The sequence below is a fragment of the Podarcis erhardii genome, assembly GCF_964252035.2.
Source record: "Podarcis erhardii genome assembly, chromosome: 13".
In the NCBI taxonomy this organism is placed as follows: domain Eukaryota; kingdom Metazoa; phylum Chordata; class Lepidosauria; order Squamata; family Lacertidae; genus Podarcis; species Podarcis erhardii.
Window position 1 is genome coordinate 49,112,907 of NC_138502.1, and position 26,042 is coordinate 49,138,948.

At 50.0% G+C, this 26,042-nt stretch overlaps 1 long non-coding RNA gene across 2 annotated transcripts in view; it reads right to left on the bottom strand.

Moving 5' to 3' along the window:
- The window catches only part of LOC309327227, a 51,300-nt gene extending 34,917 nt beyond the window's left edge, over positions 1-16,383 (bottom strand). The window contains exons 1-3 of one of the 2 annotated variants that reach the window (XR_014150446.1): positions 16,214-16,383; positions 14,125-14,264; positions 6,302-6,369 (exon numbers count right to left, since the gene is read on the bottom strand). This is a non-coding gene — a long non-coding RNA (uncharacterized lncRNA). Of the gene's footprint in view, positions 1-6,301; positions 6,636-14,124; positions 14,265-16,213 lie in introns of those variants that run through there. The other variant, XR_014150447.1, reaches the window with a different exon arrangement.
- Positions 16,384-26,042: the final 9,659 nt, after the last annotated feature.

A 26,042-nucleotide genomic window follows, 5' to 3' on the forward strand; every position in this document is an offset into this window, starting at 1 on the left:
CAAGCTACAAGAAAGGAGGTTCCGACTCAACCTCAGGAAGAACTTTCTGACAGCAAGAGCTGTTTGACAGTGGGAAGAAATCCCTCAGGAGGCGGTAGACTCTCCTTCCCTGGAGGTTTTTGAGCAGAGGTGGGAGGGCCATCTGCTATGGATGCTTTAGCTGAGAGTCCTGCATTGCAGGGGGTTGGTCTAGATGACCCACGGGGTCCCTCCCACCTCTACAGTTCTTATGCTGTAAAGTGGTTCCAATGAGCATTTATTTAAATAATATTTATTCAAATTTTAAAGGTTACAAAAAAAAGAAAAAAAGAAAAAGAAAATTAAAAAAACAGAAAAAATACAATCAGTAAAAAAAAGAACAAATCGAACCTCTACATAGCTTTCTTTCCTTTACTTATCTCCTTGACCTTCTCACACCTCCCATTTTTGTATTCTGTCATACCTTCAAGAAATACAGTTTATTCACCTGTTTACACCTTCAGTTTGCATGGAGGGAGACCAGATCTTACAGCAAAGTCCATCCAAGAGGGACTTGTCCCCCAAACAGGGCAGCCAGCCTTCCCAAGTTGGATTCCAGACTACCTCCTCCTCCTCCTCCTATTCCTCCCCTTGCTCAAAGCCTCAGTTTTCCTCACCAGGCACCATTATCCTGGCTCCCCTTCACATCCCCTGTCTCTGTTCACACCGCAGGGCAAGGGGAAAGGACTTCTTTTGCATTTCCAGTTAGGCTCTCCTTGTCCTTCAATTATTTCTTAAAGAACCTTGCTTGGCCAGGTCCTTTTGCATAGGGTAGCCCAGTAAGTCCTCTGCAGCTTGTATTTCTCCCTTCACATCCCAAATAATCCCAAACCCCACCATTTATTAATTTCTAGGGTTTAGTGGGATCCTCCCTCAATCTATAACAGTATTGTGCATAATACTGTAATTAAGGTGATTGAATTCAGATTCCCAAGGGAATGTCAAGCAGGGAGGGAGGGGGGAAGAGAGAGAGTGGAATTCTGGGGGAGAGTGATGATTGGAGGAGGCTTTGAAAGGGAGTTTGAATGTTGGGGGGGAGGCAGTTGAGAGTCAGTTGAGAGTGGTGGGTTCTGGAGGGGGGAGGTCAGCTGGGCTGGGCAGCTCTTCAGCTTAGGATCAGTATGGGAGTCGTTTGATGGTGGCCAAAAAGGAACAGAGACGCAGAGAGGGACTGTGAGTCTCCCATGGAGGCCGGAGAATGTGGCAGTCCCATGTCCAGCGAAGAGGGGCTCTGCCAGCTGCCCAGGAACAGAATAACCTCAATTTAGGAGGGCCACGGAGCCAGGCTTGGCTTGTATTCCTAATGCCCAGATGCCTCACACCACCCCCTCCAGTTACGTGGGAAGCAGCTTTACAGACCTGGGCTATGCCTGATTATCATCTTCCCAAGCAACTTAGAAATGTAACGCTGGTGGTCAACGAAAGAAGTTTAAAGACTCTCTCAAGGCAGATCTAAAAGAAATGTTGTGTAAGCAATTGGGAAATGCTGCCCTGCAAACGCTCCAAGTGGAGAACAGCCTTTAGCAACGGTGTCATGGACTTTGAAGACACTCGAACTCAGGACAAAAGGGAGAAACAAGCTAAGAGGAACGCTTGGCAAACCTTCACCATGATCAACTCCCACCAGAAACCTATGTCCCCACTGGGAAGGATGTGTGCACCCAAATTGGCCTCCACAGTCACTTATGGGCTCACTGTTAAGACCGTGTTCATGGAAGACAATCTTACTCGGCTACAAGTGATCACCAAAGAAGAAGATGATAGATTTGGGGTCTACGGCCAATTTCATGGAAAATCCTCCTGGGAAGATGCCTTGCATGGGAAGATGCTCCCCCTCCCCCCCCCCCCCGTTCGTCCAACACTTCCACCATTGTGCTCCCCCAAAGCCGGCACCCACCCAGCATGTGGAGGCGCCCCTTGGGGAGGGGGATAGTGTCACGGGGCAGGAATCAGCTTGACCTGCTGAACAGCAGCCTGAAGGGGGAGAAGGGGGAGTGACTTCACCTGCAGCTTCAAGGACTCCAAAGAGAAAGCGCTGCTGAGAACCAGCTGGCTTCAGCCTTCTAAAGCAGAGCTCCCAGTAGCAGTCAGAGAAGGCAGAGAAGGAAAGGAAACAGTGTTTATTATGAAATATTTAACACTGTTTATTATGGAATATTATGTGATCATTGGCTTATCGCAAGCAACCAGTTGCTCTAATATCTTTATTTAGTTTTAACATGTTCCTCTTTCAGGGAAGGGCACATTCAGACAGCAACCAGGACATCCCAGAAGACATGCAAGGCACTGAGTAGCATGGATTCCTCCAGCGACATGCAAGGACTTTACAATCCAGAAAAGCAAGACCGAAATGTCATGGAAGACTCAGTTTGGCTCCTGTCCATCAGCTTGGGAAGTGGCGACGAAGACCATTCTCTGGAAGCGTGGCCCTATGAAAAAAATTAATCTGAATTTTCAGCATTAAGCCTTGGTCCAGAGGTCACCTTGAGACCTCCTTACTCACATCAGAGTTCAAATGTTGAGAGAAGTGCTTAATCAAGGAGCTGGTGCATGTTATCACTCTTTCCTGCTCATACCTATTTTGGGAGTCAATCCAGAAATGCAAGACTGGAATGCCACAGATGACAGAGTTTGGCTCTTCTCCATCAGCTTGGGAAGTGGCAATGGAGACCATTCTCTTGAAGCGTGGCCCTGTGGAGGAATCCACTTCCGGACGAGACCATCTCTTTTCTCCTCTCATGCAGGAAGGTTCTTCCATTCTCTGTTGACACTCAACTTGTAGGGTGTTCTCCCAGCCCCATGCAAATCTTTCCTTCCTCTCACCTGTTCTTTTGATAAGGGTGGCTTGGGCAACAGCCACAGGGGACAGTGTTCCTACTACTCCCCAAACATGTTTCAAAAGGACCCCTTTCTTCCTTCTGCCCCAGTACCTGAGGGTCCTCACGTCTCTCCAGGGATTTGGCCAGAACAAAGTACACCCACTGGCGAGGGTGTCTCGCCAGCTGACCGAGGGAAGGAGGGGGACAGAACAAGCACCCCTGCCATGCTGCCCATGCACACATCCCCATTGGCTGCCAACGATCGCTGCTCCTACTTGGCTTGGAAGGTGGGGGGTGAGGGGCTGGGGCGAGACAGGTCTACCTGAACTCTGAGCCTTTCCACACCTTGCCTCCCTGCGGGGGTCTTTGTCCTTCCCTCTGTCCCAGTACCTCTGGGGTGAGAGGCCTTTGTCTGGGCTCCAGTCCCTCCAGTGATGCAGCGGCTCCCAGGCTGAACCTTCTCCTCGCTGCAAAACAAACAGAGTCATCAGCAGGTGCCTGGCTCCCAGCCACGCTAACCCCTGTATGGGGCAGGAGGGGGGGCCTGGGAAGGGGGCATTTCCTCCTACCTGATCTTATTAGCTGCCCCACCCTGAACTCCTCCGTACGGGCGTTTGGGCTCCGTCCCGGCCGGCTTGGCACAGAGGCAGCAGCCCAAGTCTCCCCCGGCTCCGGAATAACTCTTGAGGTGTTCTTGATGGGGCGAAACCTTGGCTGCTACTTCTGCGCCAAGTAGGGCCGGGAAGGAGCCATGCCCGCACGGGGAACGGATGGAGGGTGAGGCAGGCGAGGATCAGGGGCCGGGAACCGCAGTGATGGTCTGTTGTTCTTCCTCCCGGGAGCAGGCGCTGGAGCCTCATCCCTGGAGGCGTGGTCCTGTGGAGGAAGCAGGAAGAATCTGATGAGAAGGGGCTGGGAAGGATGAAAAACTACTGCCCCATTTTTGATGACCCCCCTAAAAAGAAGTTCCACAAGGACCCCTTCCTGCTGTCCCCGTACCTGATGTTCACCACGTCCCTCCAGGGATTTCGCCAGCAAGCGCCTGGATCCCAGATGATAGCACCAGTCTGGCGCATGAGGGAGGGGATACAAGGGAAGGAAGCATTCCTAAAATATGGGGCACTCAGCTGGCATTTCCACTTACCTGAAGTGGGAGCCTTTCCCCCCCCCTCGTTCTGGCGGGCCTCTCGCCTAAGGAAGAAACAAACTCTGTTATTCTGATTGCTTGGAGGAGTTCCAGATAAATATATAGATGATAATATTTATTATTATCATCTACATATTTAGACATATTTATGGACATATTTTTGAGCCGATTTTGTGCCCCACCCCTCACCTGTTGGGGACCACCTCACCACCCCCTAACTACGGCCCTGCCTGTACCACCCTACGATTTGGCACCCCTCCCTCTTGTTCTTCTGCATAGTTTTAGCCCCCTCTGCAGCGTGGTGCCCAGCGTGAGCGCCCCAGTCGTGCCATCCTAAAACTGCCCTAGCACAGCCTTGGCAGAGGACCCCACTCCTTGTCCTGGTCAGGTGGACCACAGAGAAACCCTCTCCATAAAACTATAGGGATCTCTAAACCAGACCTTCCTCCTCCAGCTAGCAAGAGCACTGGGAATCACTTCCCCTGCCACACAAGGTCACAACATAGCTCCGGATTTTGATGGGTTTCCCTGCACCTCTGGGCTACTGCTGGGCTGGTTGCGGTTTCCCCAAACCACGGCCTTGCAAATGAACAAGGACATTGTACTGTCTAGGGGACAGGGTCCCATGGGCCATTCTCAATGATTTCCTTCAGGGGCACATTGCTCTCAATATCCCCCCCCCCTCGTCTGCCTTCCCAGCTCCCTCCCTTCCTCACTCTTCCACATCTCTCCTTCTTCTGTTTGGCACAGAGCAGACTGGCAGCAGCCAATGGGCAGGCAAGCCAGTGGAGGCAGGGCCCTCCTGCGGTGGAGACATAGGGCCCCCGGGGGAACAGCCCCCAAACTTCTGTAGGGAGAGCCTGAGTGCTGGCGAGGGTGTCTGGCCAGCTGACCCAGGGAAGGAGGGGGACAGAAGAAGCACCCCTGCCAGGCTGCCCATGCCCACGTCACCACTGGCTGCCAACGATCGCTGCTCCTGCCTGGGCACATAATGGCCAGACCCCTGGCTTGGAAGGAGGGGGACGAAGGGCTGGGCCGAGACAGGTCTGCTCCCCCCCCCCACTCCAGCACTCAAATGGCATTTCCCCCTACCTGAACTCTAAGCCTTTCCACACTTTGTCCTTCCCCCTGTCCCAGTACCTCTGGGGCGAGAGGCCTTTGTCTGGGCTCCAGTCCCTCCCGTGATGCAGCGGCTCCCAGGCTGAACCTTCTCCTCGCTGCAAAACAAACAGAGACATCAGCAGGTCCCTGGCACCCAGCCACGCTAGCCCAGTCTGGGGCAGGAGGGGGGGGGACCTGGGAAGGGGCATTTCCTCCTACCTGATGTTATCACCTGCCCCACCCTGAACTCCTCCGTACGGGCGTCTGGGCTCTGTCCTGGCCGGCTTGGCACAGAGGCAGCAGCCCAAGTCTCCCCCGGCTCTGGAATAACTCTGGAAGTGTTCTTGATGGGGGGAAACCTTGACTCCTCTTTCTGCGCCAAGTAGGGCCGGGAAGGAGCCATGCCCGCATGGAGAAGAGGCAGTGGGCAAGAGATGCCAGGGTTGCCAGCCGGAACCGCCGGGATGTTCTCTCGCCCTTCATCCCGGGAGCTGGAGCTGGGGCCTCATCCCTGGAGGCCTGGCCCTGTGGAGGCCTGGCTCTGTGCCCATGCCCACATCCCCATTGGCTGCCAACGATCGCTGCTCCTACCTGGCTTGGAAGGAGGGGGGTGAGGGGCTGGGGCGAGACAGGTCTGCTCCCCCCCCCAACTCCTGCACTCAATTGGCATTTCCCCCTTCCTGAACGCTGAGCCTTTCCACACCTTGCCTCCCTGCGGGGGTCTTTGTCCTTCCCCCTGTCCCAGTACCTCTGGGGCGAGAGGCCTTTGTCTGGGCTCCAGTCCCTCCCGGGATGCAGCGGGTCCCAGGCTGAACCTTCTCCTCGCTGCAAAACAAACAGAGACATCAGCAGGTGCCTGGCTCCCAGCTACGCTAGCCCAGTCTGGGGCAGGAGGGGGGGACCTGGGAAGGCGGCAGTCTCCTCCAGCTCCGGAATAACTCTGGAGGTTCTTTTGATGGGTGGAAACCTAGGCTGCTGCTTCTGCGCCAAGTAGGGCCAGGAAGGAGCCATGCCCACATGGAGAACAGACGGAGGGGGAGGCAGGCAAGGGTCAGGGGCCGGGAACCGCCACGATAGTTTCTTGATAATAATCCTGGCTCTGGAGCCTCATCCCTGGAGGTGTGGTCCTGTGGAAGAAGCAGGACATCACATGAGAATGGGCCTCTGGTGGGCCAAAAACTATGGAAGGACCCCTTTGTTCCCTCTGTCCCAGTACCTGAGGGTCGTCACATCTCTCCAGGGATTTGACCAGAACAAAGTGTATGTTGGGGAAAGGCTCCCTCCCTGCAAAGAAAACGGAGACATCAGCAGGCTCTTAGCTTCCAGCCACGCTAGCCCAGTCTGGGGCAGGAGGGTGGGGGACCTGGGAAGGGGCATTTCCTCCTACCTGATCTTATCAGCGCTCCCCACTTCTCCTCCGTATGGGCGTCCGACCGGCCTAGCACAGAAACAGCAGCCAAAGTCTCCTCCCTCTCAGAAATCACCCGAGAAACTGTTTTAATGGGAAGAAACTTTGGCTGCTGCTTCTGCCCCAAACAGGGCCGGGAAGGAGCCATGGCCCATGGAGAAGGGGCAGTGGGGAAGAGGTGCGAGGGATGTCAGCCGGGGAACCACTGAGATGTTGTTCGGTTCTTCATCCCGGGTCTGGAGCCTCATCCCTGGAGGTGTGGCCCTGTGGAGGAAGCAGGATACAGTATGTGAGCCAAAGCCCACTAGAGACCTTTCCCTTGAAACCATAGGCTGTGTACACACCATACCTTTGGGGCTCATCCCCACTTCCCCTTGGGTCATGTGCCCAGCACTCTCAGGTGTGTTAACAGATTTGCTCTTTGCTAGACCCCCCAGCCTGGTTTGCAAAAGTCAGCCCAGGAATTCCTTGCCTGGCACAGTTGTGCAGCATGTACTTTCATTGATATCCCAATTTATCTACCTTTTGTGTATTTCTGGGGTTGGGGGGGGTCTCTGGCAAATGTATAACACTATTTTGCCTGCACAGTTTTTAATGCCACTATTGATGTGAACCGATGCATGATTATAAAGTAAATAAAGCTTATTTTTAAAGTTCCCATGTTGATGCCTGATTCTTTCTTAAGTGGGGCAAAGGGAGGGAAAGCAGCTAAATTCATAGCTGGATTTGCTCAAAAGAAGGTTTTGCAGCCTGATTCCTATCCTTTTAAGTTTGTCAAGGATGGAATTTTAAAACTCTGTTTTTAAAGAACCAGGTGGCAACCCTTCTTCAGGTATACAGGACCCACACTGTGAATTGTGCTCACAAATGTACTGGGAGCCACCGTAGATCCTTTAAGACCGGTGCTCTGTGGTCCTGCCAGCTGCTCCCAGTCCTTAATCTAGCTGTTGCTACATCTGCTGGCTCCTCTCAGATATGCCTGAGCCAATCTGATCTGAGGGGAATCCCTTCCTGTCCTCCAATATGTGGGATAACCTGTTGGGTCTTCTGTTAGAGCTTCATCAGGACCAAACCCCATCTCCCAGGCGTCCCCCTTGAAGGCAAGGCCCAATCCTGGGACACTCAACACCCAACGGTTTTCCATTTCCAAGGCACGGGATCCCTCCCCATTATCCTGGCATCTGAGCTCCTCCATCTTCCTGGTTCCTCCTCATGGCTGAGTTCCTTGGACTCCACGGATCTCTGCTAATGGGAGCTGTTCCCAGAGCCCCTAACACACTACAGTTCCCAGGATCATTGGGGAGGGAAGACATCTGCTCTTTAGAACAGGCGCTTCAGGTTACAGACTCCACTAACCCAGAAATAGTAACTGGGTTTAGAATTTTGCTTCAGGACGAGAACAAAACAGAAATTGCATGGTGGCGGCGCGGCGGCAGCGGGAGGCCCCTGAAACTGTTCTTAACCTGAGGTACCACTTTAGCTAAGCGGTACCTCAGGTTAAGAACAGTTTCAGGTTAAGAATGGACCTCCAGAACGAAATAAGTCCTTAACCCAAGGTACCACTGCACTACTACTACTACTACTACTGGTACTACTACTGGTAGTAGTAGTAGTAGTTATTTGTACCCCACCCACCTTCCCAGGTTGCCCCAGCCACTCTGAGGTAAGTGGGGAAATCCAGGGTCTAAATCCCCTTCCTGTGTTTCTGTTTGGGAGGGGCTATAGCTCAGTGGCAGAGCATCTTCTGGGCACCCAGAAGGGCCTTGATTCAACTCCCTGCTTGGCTTCAGGTGTGGGGATGAGAAGGCCCAGCTTGCAGGTTCGATCCCCATCTGGCACATCTGCATCTTCCTGCAGGGGATTGGACTAGATGATCCTCAAGGTCCCGTCCTGCTCTGTGATTCTATGAGTCTGAGGATGCAAGAAGTATTGTCACTCCCGCTGTGCTAACCCAAAACAGGCACACAGAGAGACAGATTGAAGCTCGGCCATGGAGGGTTCAGTCGCCCAAGGTGAATATGCAGGAAAGCGTCTGGCCCTTTGCCTGGCAGAAGACCTCACCCACTGGGCTGCATAGACAGCTGCCTCAGGAGCCAGGTCCCGGGTCCCGGGAGCTCCAGACTGCCTTCCTCTGGCCTGGCTGGCAGCAGCTCACCTGGGGATCAGATCAGAGCTCCCCAAGCCTCATAATGTCAGGGGTGTGAATGTACTTAGGGGGAAGCCTCGTAACAACTACACACACACACACACACACACACACACACACACAAACACACCCCTCTCTGATTTGACAAGCTCTATTGTGAAGGTGACGGTTCCTACGTTTCGGGGGAACTCCAGCCATTGGGGAGAGGCATGCCTTAGGCCACCACCTCATAGGGAACATAACAACTATGGTCCTCCTTTAACAAGTGGCTCCTTGGTAGAGCATCTCCTTTGGAGACAGAAGGGCCCAGATTCAATCCAGATAGGGGAGAAATAAATTTTTGAAGATGGAAGCCTGGCCTGAATTGGAAAGTGAAAGATGGAGAGATCTCCCTTATGTGGAGACCAGATGACCTTTGGATTACAAATCTGATTCAGGTGGAAGTTGGAACTTTGGGGACCTTTGGATCTGAAAGGAGACTGAAACAAGATTTGGAATATTTTATAGGCCCTACTTTCAATTATGGAGGTTTGGCTGGAAGGAATGTGGATGCTGTTGGGTTGGAGCTTCCCCGAGATTTGGCTTTTAATACTAAAGATTATCAAAAAGACTGGCAGAGGGGACATGAAAGAGATTTAAGAACCTCGGATTTGAGATCTCCGGGTTGATGGCTTTTTGAGATTGATGGACTTATGCTGGGGACTGAAACCGGGAAGGGGTTTGGGTGGATTGGAAATCGGGAACTCAATATGCATATAATATAATTTCTTTTTTGTTTTTTTAATGAGAGTGGGGAAATCAGTCGAATGGAATCTTTTCAACCTTACAGAAACGTATAAGTATAGATATATAGACTTGGATGAGAGTTAAGATTGGATAAAGTAAAAGCGTTTTTTAAAAAAAAATATGGTAAATTTAAGGATTCTGTTCAATCAATCAATCAATCAAACCTTTATTGCATTAGCATACAGCCATAGCAGGATAAAACAAAAATGCTAGAGACAAGCAACCAAACAAAATTCAAAGCGATATTACTGGGATTCTGTTAGGAAAGAGAAAATGTGCAAGGATTTGCTGAATTATCAATTTGAATTAGAATACAAAAACGGGAGGTGTGAGGAGGTCAAGGAAATAAGTTAAAGAAAGAAAAATATGTAAAGGTTTGATTTGGGGTTTTTTATCTTTTTTAAAATGATTGTATTTTTTCTCTGGGAGATGCTGGGCCTGAAATCCTGCAGAGCCCTGCCGGTGTAGACCATACACCGAACAAGGTGTGGACCCACGGTCAGTAGAATAAGGCAGTTTCCCCTACCACCCTGCTGGCAAAATTCCCCTTTGTCTGCATCTCTTGCCTCGGTGTGGGTGAACGAGGCAGCTCCCGGGGGGCTGGATTTGGTTCTGGCGCCTCCAACCACCAACCCAGAAGACAAAAAGCTTTTTTACCCGCTTACAAGGAAGTATAGGAGGCCTAGAGGGGCCAATAGTGCACATTTGATTAACCAGTCATGTTGCTCCTCTTTTTCTTGTTGGCCGAGACCCAACTGTGACCTTGCTAATGGCACTGTGCCGTCTTTTGAGATTGCATCTTGCTCCCCTGCCCGTTCCTTTAGCTGCTTGATGGAACCATAGCAGGGTAGATTTGAGTGGGATCCCAATGGTCATCTAGTCCAAGCCCCAACAATGCCAGGATCCTGCCCACAGCCAGCCCTGGCTGGGCTCCTAACTCTGACCCTCTTCTTACCAGCCAGATGCACTGACCCCTTACAATTCTGCCTGGGGTGGAGAAAGGGGACAGAGAAAGGTTTTGCTCTCTGTCCCTCAGGACATGGATATGAGAGCCACACCATGCAGCCCTCTCAATATCTCAAGGGCCGTCACAGGGAGGAGGGAGGAAGCTTGTTTTCTCCTGCTCCAGAGGCCCTCAGAACCTGAAGCCATGAATTCAAGTTACAAGAAAGGAGGTTCCGACTCAACCTCAGGAAGAACTTTCTGACAGCAAGAGCTGCTTGACAGTGGGAAGAAATCCCTCATGAGCCTGTAGACTCTCCTTACTTGGAGGTTTTTGAGCAGAGGTGGGAGGGCCATCTGCCATGGATGCTTTAGCTGAGAGTCCTGCATTGCAGGGGGTTGGTCTAGATGACCCTCGGGCTCCCTCCCACCTCTACAATTCTTATGATGTAAAGTGGTTCCAATGAGCATTTAAAGCACATGACATTTCCCAAATGATCATTGTCATTGCCACTTTCTGCTCGAAGAACTACAATTCCCAGAACCCCAGACAAACTACAATTCCCAGGATCATTTAGGGGAAGACACCTGCTTTTTAGAACAGGGAGAACCTAGAGCTCACTTCCCCCAATTTCCTAGGGACCAGGAATAGGAAGCTCAAGTGCTTCTAACAGGATGACTTGCCAGAACAGGCTTATAAAATTTTGTTCCCAAAGGTGCCTCCCCTCTCTCTACTGAGCGATGGCAAGAGTCCATGGGGTTCCAGGCTCTCACCTGTGGAGAACTGAGACATGGTGGAGACTGTCATACCTTCAAGAAATACAGTTTATTCACCTGTTTACACCTTCAGTTTGCATGGAGGGAGACCAGATCTTACAGCAAAGTCCTTCCACGAGGGACTTGTCCCCCAAACAGGGCAGCCAGCCTTCCCACCTTGGATTCCAGACTCCCTCCTCCTCCTCCTCCTATTCCTCCCCTTGCTCAAAGCCTCAGTTTTCCTCACCAGGCACCATTATCCTGGCTCCCCTTCACATCCCTAGTCTCTGTTCACACTGAAGGGCAAGGGGAAAGGACTTCTTTTGCATTTCCAGTTAGGCTCTCCTTGTCCTTCAATTATTTCTTAAAGAACCTTGCTTGGCCAGGTCCTTTTGCATAGGGTAGCCCAGTAAGTCCTCTGCAGCTTGTATTTCTCCCTTCACATCCCAAATAATCCCAAACCCCACCATTTATTAATTTCTAGGGTTTAGTGGGATCCTCCCTCAATCTATAACAATATTGTGCATAATACTGTAATTAAGGTGATTGTATTCAGATTCCCAAGGGAATGTCAAGCAGGGAGGGAGGGGGAAGAGAGAGAGTGGAATTCTGGGGGAGAGTGATGATTGGAGGAGGCTTTGAAAGGGAGTTTGAATGTTGGGGGGGGGAGGCAGTTGAGAGTCAGTTGAGAGCGGTGGGTTCTGGAGGGGGGAGATCAGCTGGGCTGGACAGATATTCAGCTTAGGATCAGTATGGGAGTCGTTTGATGGTGGCCAAAAAGGAACAGAGACGCAGAGAGGGACTGTGAGTCTCCCATGGAGGCCGGGGAATGTGGCAGTCCCATGCCCAGCGAAGAGGGGCTCTGCCAGCTGCCCAGGAACAGAATAACCTCAATTTAGGAGGGCCACGGAGCCAGGCTTGGCTTGTTTTCCTAATGCCCAGATGCCTCACACCACCCCCTCCAGTTACGTGGGAAGCAGCTTTACAGACCTGGGCTACGCCTGATTATCATCTTCCCAAGCAACTTAGAAATGTAATGCTGGTGGTCAACGAAAGAAGTTTAAAGACTCTCTCAAGGCAGATCTAAAAGAAATGTTGTGTAAACAATTGGGAAATGCTGCCAAGTGGAGAACAGCCTTTAGCAACGGTGTCCTGGACTTTGAAGACACTCAAACAAGGGGAAAAGGGAGAAACAAGCTAAGAGGAACGCTTGGCAAACCCTCACCATGATCAACTCCCACCAGAAACCTATGTCCCCACTGGGAAGCATGTGTGCACCCAGAATTGGCCTCCCCAGTCACTGATGGGCTCACTCTTAAGACCGTGTTCATGGAAGGCAATCTTACTCGGCTACGAGTGATCACCAAAGAAGAAGATGATAGATTTGGGGTCTACGGCCAATTTCATGGAAAATCCTCCTGGGAAGATGCCTTGCATGGGAAGATGCTCCCCCTCCCCCTCCCCCGTTCGTCCATCACTTCCACCATTGTGCTCCCCCAAAGCCGGCACCCACCCAGCAGGTGGAGGGGCACCTTGGGGAGGGGGATAGTGTCACGGGGCAGGGATCAGCTTCACCTGCTGAACAGCAGCCTGAAGGGGGAGTGACTTCACCTGCAGCTTCAAGGACTCTGAGGAGAAGGCTCTAATGAGAACCAGCTGGCTTCAGCCTTCTTAAGCAGAGCTCCCAGTAGCAGCCAGAGAAGGCAGAGAAGGAAAGGAAACAGCTCGTTATTTTTTTTTTTTTTAACACTGTTTATTATGAAATATTATGTGATCATTGGCATATCGCAAGCAACCAGTTGCTCTAATTTCTTTATTTAGTTTTAACATGTGCCAGTCATGCCGCTCTCCTCTTTCAGGGAAGGGCACATTCAGACAGCAACCGGGACATCCCAGAAGACATGCAAGGCACTGAGTAGCATGGATTCCTCCAGCGACATGCAAGGACTTTACAATCCAGAAAAGCAAGACCGAAATGTCATGGAAGACTCAGTTTGGCTCCTGTCCATCAGCTTGGGAAGTGGCAACGAAGACCATTCTCTGGAAGCGTGGCCCTATGAAAAAAATTAATCTGAATTTTCAGCATTAAGCCTTGGTCCAGAGGTCACCTTGAGACCTGCTTACTCACATCAGAGTTCAAATGTTGAGAGAAGTGCTTAATCAAGGAGCTGGTGCATTTCCTGCTCACACCTATTTTGGGAGTCAATCCAGAAATGCAAGACTGGAATGCCACAGATGACAGAGTTTGGCTCTTCTCCATCAGCTTGGGAAGTGGCGATGGAGACCATTCTCTTGAAGCGTGGCCCTGTGGAGGAATCCACTTCCGGACGAGACCATCTCTTTTCTCCTCTCATGCAGGAAGGTTCTTCCATTCTCTGTTGACACTCAACTTGTAGAGTGTTCTCCCAGCCCCATGCAAATCTTTCCTTCCTCTCACCTGTTCTTTTTATAAGGGTAGCTTGGGCAACAGCCACAGGGGACAGTGTTCCTACGACTCCCCAAACATGTTTCAAAAGGACCCCTTCCTTCCTTCTGCCCCAGTACCTGAGGGTCCTCACGTCTCTCCAGGGATTTGGCCAGAACAAAGTACACCCACTGGCGAGGGTGTCTCGCCAGCTGACCGAGGGAAGGAGGGGGACAGAACAAGCACCCCTGCCATGCTGCCCATGCCCACATCCCCATTAGCTGCCAACGATCGCTGCTCCTACCTGGCTTGGAAGGAGGGGGTGAGGGGCTGGGGCGAGACAGGTCTACCTGAACTCTGAGCCTTCCCACACGTTGCCTCCCTGCGGGGGTCTTTGTCCTTCCCTCTGTCCCAGTACCTCTGGGGTGAGAGGCCTTTGTCTGGGCTCCAGTCCCTCCCGTGATGCAGCGGCTCCCAGGCTGAACCTTCTCCGCGCTGCAAAACAAACGGAGACATCAGCAGATGCCTGGCTCCCAGCCACGCTAACCCATGTATGGGGCAGGAGAGGGGGCCTGGGAAGGGGGCATTTCCTCCTACCTGATCTTATTAGCTGCCCCACCCTGAACTCCTCCGTACGTGCGTTTGGGCTCCGTACCGGCCGGCTTGGCACAGAGGCAGCAGCCCAAGTCTCCCCCGGCTCCGGAATAACTCTTGAGGTGTTCTTCATGGGGCGAAACCTTGGCTGCTACTTCTGCACCAAGTAGGGCCGGGAAGGAGCCATGCTCGCACGGGGAATGGATGGAGGGTGAGGCAGGCGAGGATCAGGGGCCGGGAACCGCAGTGATGGTCTGTTGTTCTTCGTCCCGGGAGCAGGCGCTGTAGCCTCATCCCTGCAGACGTGGTCCTGTGGAGGAAGCAGGAAGCATCTGATGAGAAGGGGCAGGGGCGGATGAAAAACTACTGCCCCATTTTTGATGACCCCCCAAAAGAAGTTCCACAAGGACCCCTTCCTGCTGTCCCAGTACCTGATGTTCACCACGTCCCTCCAGGGATTTTGCCAGCACGAAGTAGACGTTGGGGAAAGGCTCCCTCCCTGCAGAGAAAACGGAGGAATCAGCAAGCGCCTGGATCCCAGATGATAGCACCAGTCTGGCGCATGAGGGAGGGGGGACAAGGGAAGGAAGCATTCCTAAAATATGGGGCACTCAGCTGGCATCTCCACTTACCTGAAGTGGGAGCCTTTCCCCCCCTCGTTCTGGCAGGCCTCTCGCCTAAGGAAGAAACAAACTCTGTTATTCTGATTGCTTGGAGGAGTTCCAGATAAATATATAGATGATAATATTTATTATTATCACCTACATATTTAGACATATTTATGGACATATTTTTGAGCCAATTTTGTGCCCCACCCCTCACCTGTTGGGGACCACCTCACCACCCCCTAACTACGGCCCTGCCTGTACCACCCTACGATTTGGCACCCCTCCCTCTTGTTCTTCTGCATAGTTTTAGCCCCCTCTGCAGCGTGGTGCCCAGCGTGAGCGCCCCAGTCGTGCCATTTTAAAACTGCCCTAGCACAGCCTTGGCAAAGGACCCCACTCCTTGTCCTGGCCAGGTGGACCACAGAGAAACCCTCTCCATAAAACTATAGGGATCTCTAAATCAGACCTTCCTCCTTCAGCTAGCAAGAGCACTGGGAATCACTTCCCCTGCCACACAAGGTCACAACATACCTCCAGATTTTGATGGGTTTCCCTGCACCTCTGGGCTGCTGCTGGGCTGGTTGCGGTTTCCCCAAACCACGGCCTTGCAAATGAACAAGGACATTGTACTGTCTAGGGGACAGGGTCCCATGGGCCGTCCTCAATGATTTCCTTCAGGGGCACATTGCTCTCAATATCCCCCCCCCCTTGTCTGCCTTCCCATCTCCCTCCCTTCCTCACTCTTCCACATCTCTCCTTCTCCTGTTTGGCACAAAGCAGACTGGCAGCAGCCAATGGGCAGGCAAGCCAGTGGAGGCAGGGCCCTCCTGCAGTGGAGACATAGGGCCCCCGGGGGGAGCAGCCCCCAAACTTCTGTAGGGAGAGCCTGAGCATTGGTGAGGGTGTCTGGCCAGCTGACCCATGGAAGGAGGGAAGCAGAACAAGCACCCCTGCCATGCTGCCCATGCCCACGTCACCAATGGCTGCCAACAATCGCTGCTCCTGCCTGGACACATAATGGCCAGACCCCTGGCTTGGAAGGAGGGGGACGAAGGGCTGGGCCGAGACAGATCTGCTCCCCCGCCCACTCTAGAACTCAATTGGCATTACCCCCTACCTGAACTCTGAGCCTTTCCACACTTTGTCCTTCCCTCTGTCCCAGTACCTCTGGGGTGAGAGGCCTTTGTCTGGGCTCCAGTCCCTCCTGTGATGCAGCGGCTCCCAGGCTGAACCTTCTCCTCCCTGGAAAACAAACTGAGACATCAGCAGGTGCCTGGCTCCCAGCCACGCTAGCCCAGTATGGGGCAGGAGGGGGGGACCTGGGAAGGGGGCATTTCCTCCTACCTGATGTTATCAGCTGCCCCACCCTGACCTGCTCCGTACAGGCGTCTGGGCTCCTTCCCGGCCGGCTTGGCACAGAGGCAGCAGCCCAAGTCTCACGCGGCTCTGGAATAACTCTGGAAGTGTTCTTGATGGGGGGAAACCTTGACTCCTCTTTCTGCGCCAAGTAGGGCCGGGAAGGAGCCATGCCCGCATGGAGAAGAGGCAGTGGGCAAGAGATGCCAGGGTTGCCAGCCGGGAACCGCCGGGATGTTCTCTCGCCCTTCATCCCGGGAGCTGGAGCTGGGGCCTCATCCCTGGAGGCCTGGCCCTGTGGAGGCCTGGCTCTGTGCCCATGCCCACATCCCCATTGGCTGCAAACGATCGCTGCTCCTACCTGGCTTGGAAGGAGGGGGGTGAGGGGCTGGGGCGAGACAGGTCTGCTCCCCTCCCAACTCCTGCACTCAATTGGCATTTCCCCCTACCTGAACTCTGAGCCTTTCCACACCTTGCCTCCCTGCGGGGGTCTTTGTCCTTCCCCCTGTCCCAGTACCTCTGGGGCGAGAGGCCTTTGTCTGGGCTCCAGTCCCTCCCGGGATGCAGCGGGTCCCAGGCTGAACCTTCTCCTCACTGCAAAACAAACAGAGACATCAGCAGGTGCCTGGCACCCAGCCACGCTAGCCCAGTCTGGGGCAGGAGGGGGGTGACCTGGGAAGGCGGCAGTCTCCTCCAGCTCCGGAATAACTCTGGAGGTTCTTTTGATGGGTGGAAACCTAGGCTGCTGCTTCTGCGCCAAGTAGGGCCAGGAAGGAGCCATGCCCACATGGAGAACAGACGGAGGGGGAGGCAGGCAAGGGTCAGGGGCCGGGAACCGCCACGATTGTCTCTTGATAATAATCCTGGCTCTGGAGCCTCATCCCTGGAGGTGTGGTCCTGTGGAAGAAGCAGGACATCATATGAGAATGGGCCTCTGGTGGGCCAAAAACTATGGAAGGACCCCTTTGTTCCCTCTGCCCCAGTACCTGAGGGTCGTCACATCTCTCCAGGGATTTGACCAGAACAAAGTTTATGTTGGGGAAAGGCTCCCTCCCTGCAAAGAAAACGGAGACATCAGCAGGTGCCCAACTCCCAGCCACACTAGCCCAGTCTGGGGCAGGAGGGTGGGGGACTGGGAAGGGGCATTTCCTCCTACCTGATCTTATCAGCGCTCCCCACTTCTCCTCCGTATGGGCGTCCGACCGGCCTAGCACAGAAACAGCAGCCAAAGTCCCCTCCCTCTCAGAAATCACCCAAGAAGCTGTTTTAATGGGAGGAAACTTTGGCTGCTGCTTCTGCGCCAAACAGGGCCGGGAAGGAGCCATGTCCGCACGGAGAAGGGGCAGTGGGGAAGAGGTGCGAGGGATGTCAGCCGGGAACCGCCACGATGGTCTGTCATTCTTCATCCCGGGAGCAGGCGCTGGAGCCTCATCCCTGGAGGTGTGGCCCTGTGGAGGAAGCAGGATACAGTATGTGAGCCAAAGCCCACTAGAGACCTTTCCCTTGAAACTATAGGCTGTGTACCCACCATACCTTTAGGGCTCATTCCCACTTCCCCTTGGGTCATGTGGCCAGCAAGCTCAGGTGTGTTAACAGATTTGCTCTTTGTTAGACGGGCCAGACTGGTTTGCAAAAGTCAGCCCAGGAATTCCTTGCCTGGCACAGTTGTGCAGCCTGTACTTTCATTGATATCCCAAATTATCAAAATTCTACCTTTTGTGTATTTCTGGGGTTTGGCGGGGGGGGGGGTCTCCTGCAAATGTATAACACTATTTTGCCTGCACAGTTTTTAATGCCACTATTGATGTGAACCAATGCATGATTATAAAGTAAATAAAGCTTATTTTTAAAGTTCCCATGTTGATGCCTAATTCTTTCTTAAGTGGGGAAAAGGGAGGGAAGGCAGCTAGCTTCATGGCTGGACTTGCTCAAAACAAGGTTCTGCAACCTGATTCCTATCCTTTTAAGTTTGTCAAGGATGGAATTTTAAAACATCTGCTGGCTCCTCTCAGATATGCCTGGCTTCCAGAGGCACTGAGATATGGCCTACAAAGGCCCTTGGTGGGTCCATCCTTGGTCTATCTAGGCCAGGCTGGGAGCAACTGCTACCTGCCACCCTTTGGAGAACCCTGCCCAGGCAGTTGACAGCTGGGATGAGGAACCCAAGGCCCACCATCTGATTCCATGAATCCTAGAGATGACACAGAGAGAGGCAGAGACTGTCTCTTGTGGGGAGGAGACTCTGCAATCTTGCAGTGCAAGAAACACGGCCCACTTTGCCTTGTCCCACGATCAGCTGCAGCTCCAAATATACCATATTTTCCCATTGGAACTAGAAATTTGTCTTTTCAAATCTTTCCTTCGTCTTACCTGTTCTTTTCTCAAGGGATCCTTGGGCAGTAGCAGTTTCCCCAAGATTCTTTTAAGTCAGATTCCTCCACTTGAAACAAAAACAAAAACCACCTTGCGGTTTTATCCTACTGTGTTCTAAGAAGCATTTGCAGTATTGCCATAATGTCAAGGGTGTGAATGTACTTAGGGGGAAGCCTCGTAACAACTACACACACACACACACACACACACACACACACACAAACACACCCCTCTCTGATTGTGCTCTATTGTGCAGGTGACGGTAGGTTTCGGGGGAACTCCAGCCATTGGGGAGAGGCATGCCTTAGGCCACCACCTCATAGGGAACATAACAACTATGGTCCTCCTTTAACAAGTGGCTCCTTGGTAGAGCATCTCCTTTGGAGACAGAAGGGCCCAGATTCAATCCAGATAGGGGAGAAATAAATTTTTGAAGATGGAAGCCTGGCCTGAATTGGAAAGTGAAAGATGGAGAGATTTCCTTATGTGGAGACCAGATGACCTTTGGATTACAAATCTGATTCAGGTGGAAGTTGGAACTTTGGGGACCTTTGGATCTGAAAGGAGAATGAAACAAGATTTGGAATATTTTATAGGCCCTACTTTCAATTATGGAGGTTTGGCTGGAAGGAATGTGGATGCTGTTGGGTTGAAGCTTCCCCGAGATTTGGCTTTTAATACTAAAGACTATCAACAAGACTGGCAGAGGGGACATGAAAGAGATTTAAGAGCCTCGGATTTGAGATCTCCGGGTTGATGGCTTTTTGAGATTGATGGACTTATGCTGGGGACTGAAACCGGGAAGGGGTTTGGGTGGAATGGAAATTGGGAACTCAATATGCATATAATATAATTTCTTTTTTGTTTTTTTTTAATGAGAGTTGGGAAATTCGTGGAATGGAATCTTTTCCGACCTTAGGGAAACGTATTAAGAATAAGTATAGATATATAGACTTGGATGAGAGTTAAGATTGGATAAAGTAAAAGCGGTTTTTTTTTAAAAAAATGGTAAATTTAAGGATTCTGTTAGGAAAGAGAAAATGTGCAAGGATTTGCTGAATTATCAATTTGAATTAGAATACAAAAACGGGAGGTGTGAGGAGGTCAAGGAAATAAGTTAAAGAAAGAAAAATATGTAAAGGTTTGATTTGGGGTTTTTTTATCTTTTTTTTTAAATGATTGTATTTTTTCTCTGGTTTTTTATTATTTATTTTTCTTGTTTCTTTTTTTACTTCTTTGTAAACTTTAAAATTCTGAATAAATATTACTTTTAAAAACAACAACAACAACAAAAAAAACAGATTCAATCCAGATAGGGCTGGGAGATGCTGGGCCTGAAATCCTGCAGAGCCCTGCCGGTGTAGACCATACACCGAACAAGGTGTGGACCCACGGTCAGTATAATAAGGCAGTTTCCCCTACCAGCCTGCTGGCAAAATGCCCTGGTGTGGGTGAACGAGGCACCTCCCGGGGGGCTGGATTTGGTTCTGGCGCCTCCAACCACCAACCCAGAAGACAAAAAGCTTTTTAAGTTAGTTCTAGGTATGAGCTAAGGTATAACCAACTAAGTTAGTTCTAAGTATGAGCTTTTGTGTATCTGAAGAAGTGTGCATGCACACGAAAGCTCATACCTAGAACTAACTTAGTTGGTCTTTAAGGTGCTACTGGAAGGAATTTTTTTTTTTATTTTGTCTTGATGTTTTAATGTGCTGTAATACATTATTTTATTCATATATTGTTATTGGTGAAAACATTTGGATCAGTGAGACAGTTTGTAAATGGTAATCATGAAGCCTTATTTACCTAGGGATCCATTAGCCTCGCCATCCCCTGGACCATGGAGGGAACAAAAGTACCAGGAAAGCAACTTCTTCTTTGGAGAAAAGAGTTTATTGCAATCTGTGCACAGAGACAACCAGCAGGATACCTCCTGAAAGACTGGCTGTAAAGCAAAACACTTCAGCAGACGTTCTTATACTTTTCTGAACACTCTTCCCCCTCCCATACCCTTTCCAGATTTGCCCAATCAGCTGGCAAATGTTCAACTTATTCCCTTATATGGCACATCTATATTGCTTGCTAAACACATTTTTAATGCTTGCTAAACATTCCTCATACGTGCCTTTCTGCTAGCTAAGCACTCCCCCCTCCCCTTCTGCTTACACGTGTCTTTTCTTATTTTTGCATTAGTAAGCATAAGGCAGGAAGAAGGGGCCTGGTTAAATCTGCAAACAGCAGCTAAAATATTTCTGCAAGCTAAGAAATGGACTTTTGACCTGCCAGACAAATTTAGCAAGCAGTCACTGGCGATGTGCTAACTGTCTGGCCAAATTTGCAGAAGTAAGATTAGCACAGGATTAGCACAGGATTTTACTGCAGATAGTATTTGAGAGCAACCTTTCTTAGGTACAAAGTACAGAGCTTAGGTGCAGATTTCTTAGGTACGAGGTACAGAGAATATTGAGAGAAACCTTTCTCATCCCCTGCATATATGTTTTGCATTTCTAAAACATTTCTAAAACATTTCTAAAACCGATAGCTCAAACAGGAAACAGCTCCCAGTCTGCAGAGCTGAAAACAGGAAGCAGCTTCAGAGCTGACACATTTGCGGTTTCTGCTAGCTGCCTGACCACAACTGCAGCCCTTTAGCTTCTTTTATAATATTAACCTTTCCTTCTCCCTTCAATCAGTGCTACAACTTTGTCCTTCAGCTCTGGGGTCTGGGATTGTTGTGCTTTCCAAGTTCTCTCTCCCCCAACGCCACCCCTCAAAATCCCAAGCTCTGCAAAAAAGGGCCCAAATGGCCTCATCCCAATGGAAAACTGAAGCCTCTTGTCAGTTTAAAGACAATGGGGTGATGGATGTTGTTCCGGACTTGGTGGCGGAGTATGAAATATCTATGGCAGCAACCAGATAAAGGGCTTTCTCTGATTATCATGCTACTTGCATATCACACCATGATTGCATTATCTTCCTTCCTAATGGTTTCAACATCATTGCTGCTGTTTTTGGTACCACAGAACTCAAACTGTGTTTAGATTTTTTCAGTGAGGCCAAAATTAGAAGTGACATTGAATTTGTTTTTGCATTTTACAGGCGCCATTTTAGCAAAACCACAAATAGCAGCTGGGTGGGTGGGTGAGAGCAGCTTAACCCTTTCAATGAGAGGGAAGCTCCCTTGGGCACCGCTGGTGGCTTTCCAATCCCAATGTCAATAGTAGTTTCAAGGGAGGAATTTCCCTTGTGACTGAAACAGGGGAGACGTCCTTCCAGTCTGCTGTGATCCTGATAACAATCAGCCCGCTCCTCCTTGCATTTTAAAAAGCTACTTGTTGCATTCAACTTCATATCTAGTTTGTTCCTGGCAGGGCTCTCTGAGCACTCCCCACACCAGATAATCTCTCAATTTCTTTCAAGTGCAGCCCTACCAGTGGCTATGCAAAAACATTTAACGCCATTTTAAAACTGCCAAGAAAAGATGGTTGGGGTCAAACTGAGCCCATCTGCATAACTCCTCCTTTTGCAGAACATTCTGATTCTGTTCAGATGCATTCAGATCCATTTTTAAACTGCCAACTCATCTCCTCTGGGCTTCGGAGCTCCTCCTACCTTCACCGTTCCTTCTCATTATAGCTGATGGGCACACTTGTCTTGGCAAGTCTCTCACCATCATCTGACAGGCATCCCTCTTGCAGGCCACTATAAGGCTTGCATGCAAAGCAGCACTTTGTGACATCAGCTGGCAAACAGGGGCCAGGCTGCTGAGTTGTCAGGCAGCTGAATTAATAGAAATAAAATCAGGGGGGTCAAAGTGTGCTGGGATGAGGCCCCCATGGGTTAGGCCAGAGGGTGCTGTTGGGGTGTGTTGTTGTGCCTCCCCTTGTTCTGCATCTTGCTCCTCTGCCCGTTCCTTTAGCTGCTTGATGGAATCATAGCATAGCAAAGTTGGAAGGGTTCCCAGGGGTCATCTAGTCCAACCCCCGACAGTGCCAGGATCCTGCCCACAGCCAGCCCTGGCTGGGCTCCAAACTCCGACCCTCTTCTTACCAGCCAGATGCACTGACCCCTTACAATTCTGCCTGGGCTGGAGAAAGGGGAGAGAGAACCGTTTTGTTTGTTTGTTTTATAATAATATTTATTGAATTTTACAAAAAGAGTTTACAAAAACAGAAAAACACACAAACACAAAAACCAAAAACCAAAATTTTAAAAAGAAAAATTAAAAATCATTGTTTCAAATATCATACCATTCATTCACTTACTTTCATGACTTCCTCACATCTCCCTATTTTGTATTCCATTTAGAAATTTAATCAGCAAATTCTTATCCTCTTATTTTGCATTTAATTAATTGTCCTCTCGAATTTTAACTTCTAAACATATTTGCTAGAACCACTTCATTTCATTTCAACATCATTCACATTCAAAAATTTTGCAGTATTTCTGTATATACATCTTAAATTTCTTCCAGTCTTCTTCCACCAACTCTTCTCCCTGGTCTCGGATTCTGCCAGTCATTTCCGCCATCTCCATGTAATCCATCAGTTGCATCTGCCAATCTTCCAGAGTGGGTAGATCTTGTGTCTTCCAATGCTTTGCGATGAGAATTCTTGCTGCTGCTGTTGCGTACATAAAGAAAGTTCTATCCTTCTTTGACACCAATTGACCGACTATGCCCAGGAGAAAGGCCTCTGGTTTCTTAGGGAAAGTGTACTTAAGTACCTTTTTTAGTTCATTATAGATCATCTCCCAGAAAGCCTTGATCCTTGGGCACGTCAACCAAAGGTGAAAGAATGTACCTTCAGTTTCTTTACATTTCCAACATTTATTATCGGGCAAATGATAAATTTTTGCAAGCTTGACTGGGGTCATGTACCACCTATACATCATTTTCATAATATTTTCTCTTAAGGCATTACATGCCGTAAATTTAATCCCGGTGGTCCATAACTTCTCCCAGTCAGCAAACATAATATTGTATCCTATATCTTGTGCCCATTTTATCATAGCTGATTTCACCGTTTCTTCCTCCGTATTCCATTTCAACAGCAAGTTATACATTTTTGACAATACCTTAGCATTGGGTTCTAACAATTCTGTCTCCAACCGTTTTGCTCTCTCTCTCTCAGGACATGGATATGAGAGCCAGACCATGCAGCCCTCTCAATATCTCAAGGGCCGTCACAGGGAGGAGGGAGGAAGCTTGTTTTCTCCTGCTCCAGAGGCCCTCAGGACCTGAAGCCATGGATTCAAGCTACAAGAAAGGAGGTTCCGACTCAACCTCAGGAAGAACTTTCTGACAGCAAGAGCTGTTTGACAGTGGGAAGAAATCCCTCAGGAGGCGGTAGACTCTCCTTCCCTGGAGGTTTTTGAGCAGAGGTGGGAGGGCCATCTGCCATGGATGCTTTAGCTGAGAGTCCTGCATTGCAGGGGGTTGGTCTAGATGAACCTCGGGGTCCCTCCCACCTCTACAGTTCTTATGCTGTAAAGTGGTTCCAATGAGCATTTATTTATTTATTTATTTATTTATTTATTTTTTAAATAATATTTATTCAAATTTTAAAGGTTACAAAAAAAAGAAAAAAAGAAAAAGTAAAGTAAAAAAAACAGAAAAAATACAATCAGTAAAAAAATCGAACCTTTACATAGCTTTCTTTCCTTTACTTATCTCCTTGACCTTCTCACACCTCCCATTTTTGTATTCTGTCATACCTTCAAGAAATACAGTTTATTCACCTGTTTACACCTTCAGTTTGCATGGAGGGAGACCAGATGTTACAGCAAAGTCCTTCCACGAGGGACTTGTCCCCCAAACAGGGCAGCCAGCCTTCCCACGTTGGATTCCAGACTCCCTCCTCCTCCTCCTCCTATTCCTCCCCTTGCTCAAAGCCTCAGTTTTCCTCACCAGGCACCATTATCCTGGCTCCCCTTCACATCCCTAGTCTCTGTTCACACTGCAGGGCAAGGGGAAAGGACTTCTTTTGCATTTCCAGTTAGGCTCTCCTTGTCCTTCAATTATTTCTTAAAGAACCTTGCTTGGCCAGGTCCTTTTGCATAGGGTAGCCCAGTAATTCCTCTGCAGCTTGTATTTCTCCCTTCACATCCCAAATAATCCCAAACCCCACCATTTATTAATTTCTAGGGTTTAGTGGGATCCTCCCTCAATCTATAACAATATTGTGCATAATACTGTAATTAAGGTGATTGTATTCAGATTCCCAAGGGAATGTCAAGCAGGGAGGGAGGGGGAAGAGAGAGAGTGGAATCCTGGGTAGAGTGATGATTGGAGGAGGCTTTGAAAGGGAGTTTGAATGTTGGGGGGGAGGCAGTTGAGAGTCAGTTGAGAGCGGTGGGTTCTGGAGGGAGGAGATCAGCTGGCAGTTATTCAGCTTAGGATCAGTATGGGAGTCGTTTGATGGTGGCCAAAAAGGAAGAGAGACGCAGAGAGGGACTGTGAGTCTCCCATGGAGGCCGGAGAATGTGGCAGTCCCATGCCCAGCGAAGAGGGGCTCTGCCAGCTGCCCAGGAACAGAATAACCTCAATTTAGGAGGGCCACAGAGCCAGGCTTGGCTTGTATTCCTAATGCCCAGATGCCTCACACCACCCCCTCCAGTTACGTGGGAAGCAGCTTTACAGACCTGGGCTACGCCTGATTATCATCTTCCCAAGCAACTTAGAAATGTAATGCTGGTGGTCAACGAAATAAGTTTAAAGACTCTCTCAAGGCAGATCTAAAAGAAATGTTGTGTAAACAATTGGGAAATGCTGCCCTGCAAACGCTCCAAGTGGAGAACAGCCTTTACCAACGGTGTCCTGGACTTTGAAGACACTCAAACTCAGGACAAAAGGGAGAAACAAGCTAAGAGGAACGCTTGGCAAACCCTCACCATGATCAACTCCCACCAGAAACCTATGTCCCCACTGGGAAGGATGTGTGCACCCAGAATTGGCCTCCCCAGTCACTGATGGGCTCACTCTTAAGACCGTGTTCATGGAAGACAATCTTACTCGGCTACGAGTGATCACCAAAGAAGAAGATGATAGATTTGGGGTCTACGGCCAATTTCATGGAAAATCCTCCTGGGAAGATGCCTTGCATGGGAAGATGCTCCCCCTCCCCCCCCCCCCCCCGTTCGTCCAACACTTCCACCATTGTGCTCCCCCAAAGCCGGCACCCACCCAGCAGGTGGAGGTGCACCTTGGGGAGGGGGATAGTGTCACGGGGCAGGAATCAGCTTCACCTGCTGAACAGCAGCCTGAAGGGGGAGAAGGGGGAGTAACTTCACCTGCAGCTTCAAGGACTCCAAAGAGAAAGCGCTGCTGAGAACCAGCTGGCTTCAGCCTTCTAAAGCAGAGCTCCCAGTAGCAGTCAGAGAAGGCAGAGAAGGAAAGGAAACAGCTCGTTATTTTTTAATTATTATTAACACTGTTTATTATGAAATATGTGATCATTGGCATATCGCAACCAAGCAGTTGCTCTAATTTCTTTATTTAGTTTTAACATGTTCGTCTTTCAGGGAAGGGCACATTCAGACAGCAACCAGGACATCCCAGAAGACATGCAAGGCACTGAGAAGCATGGA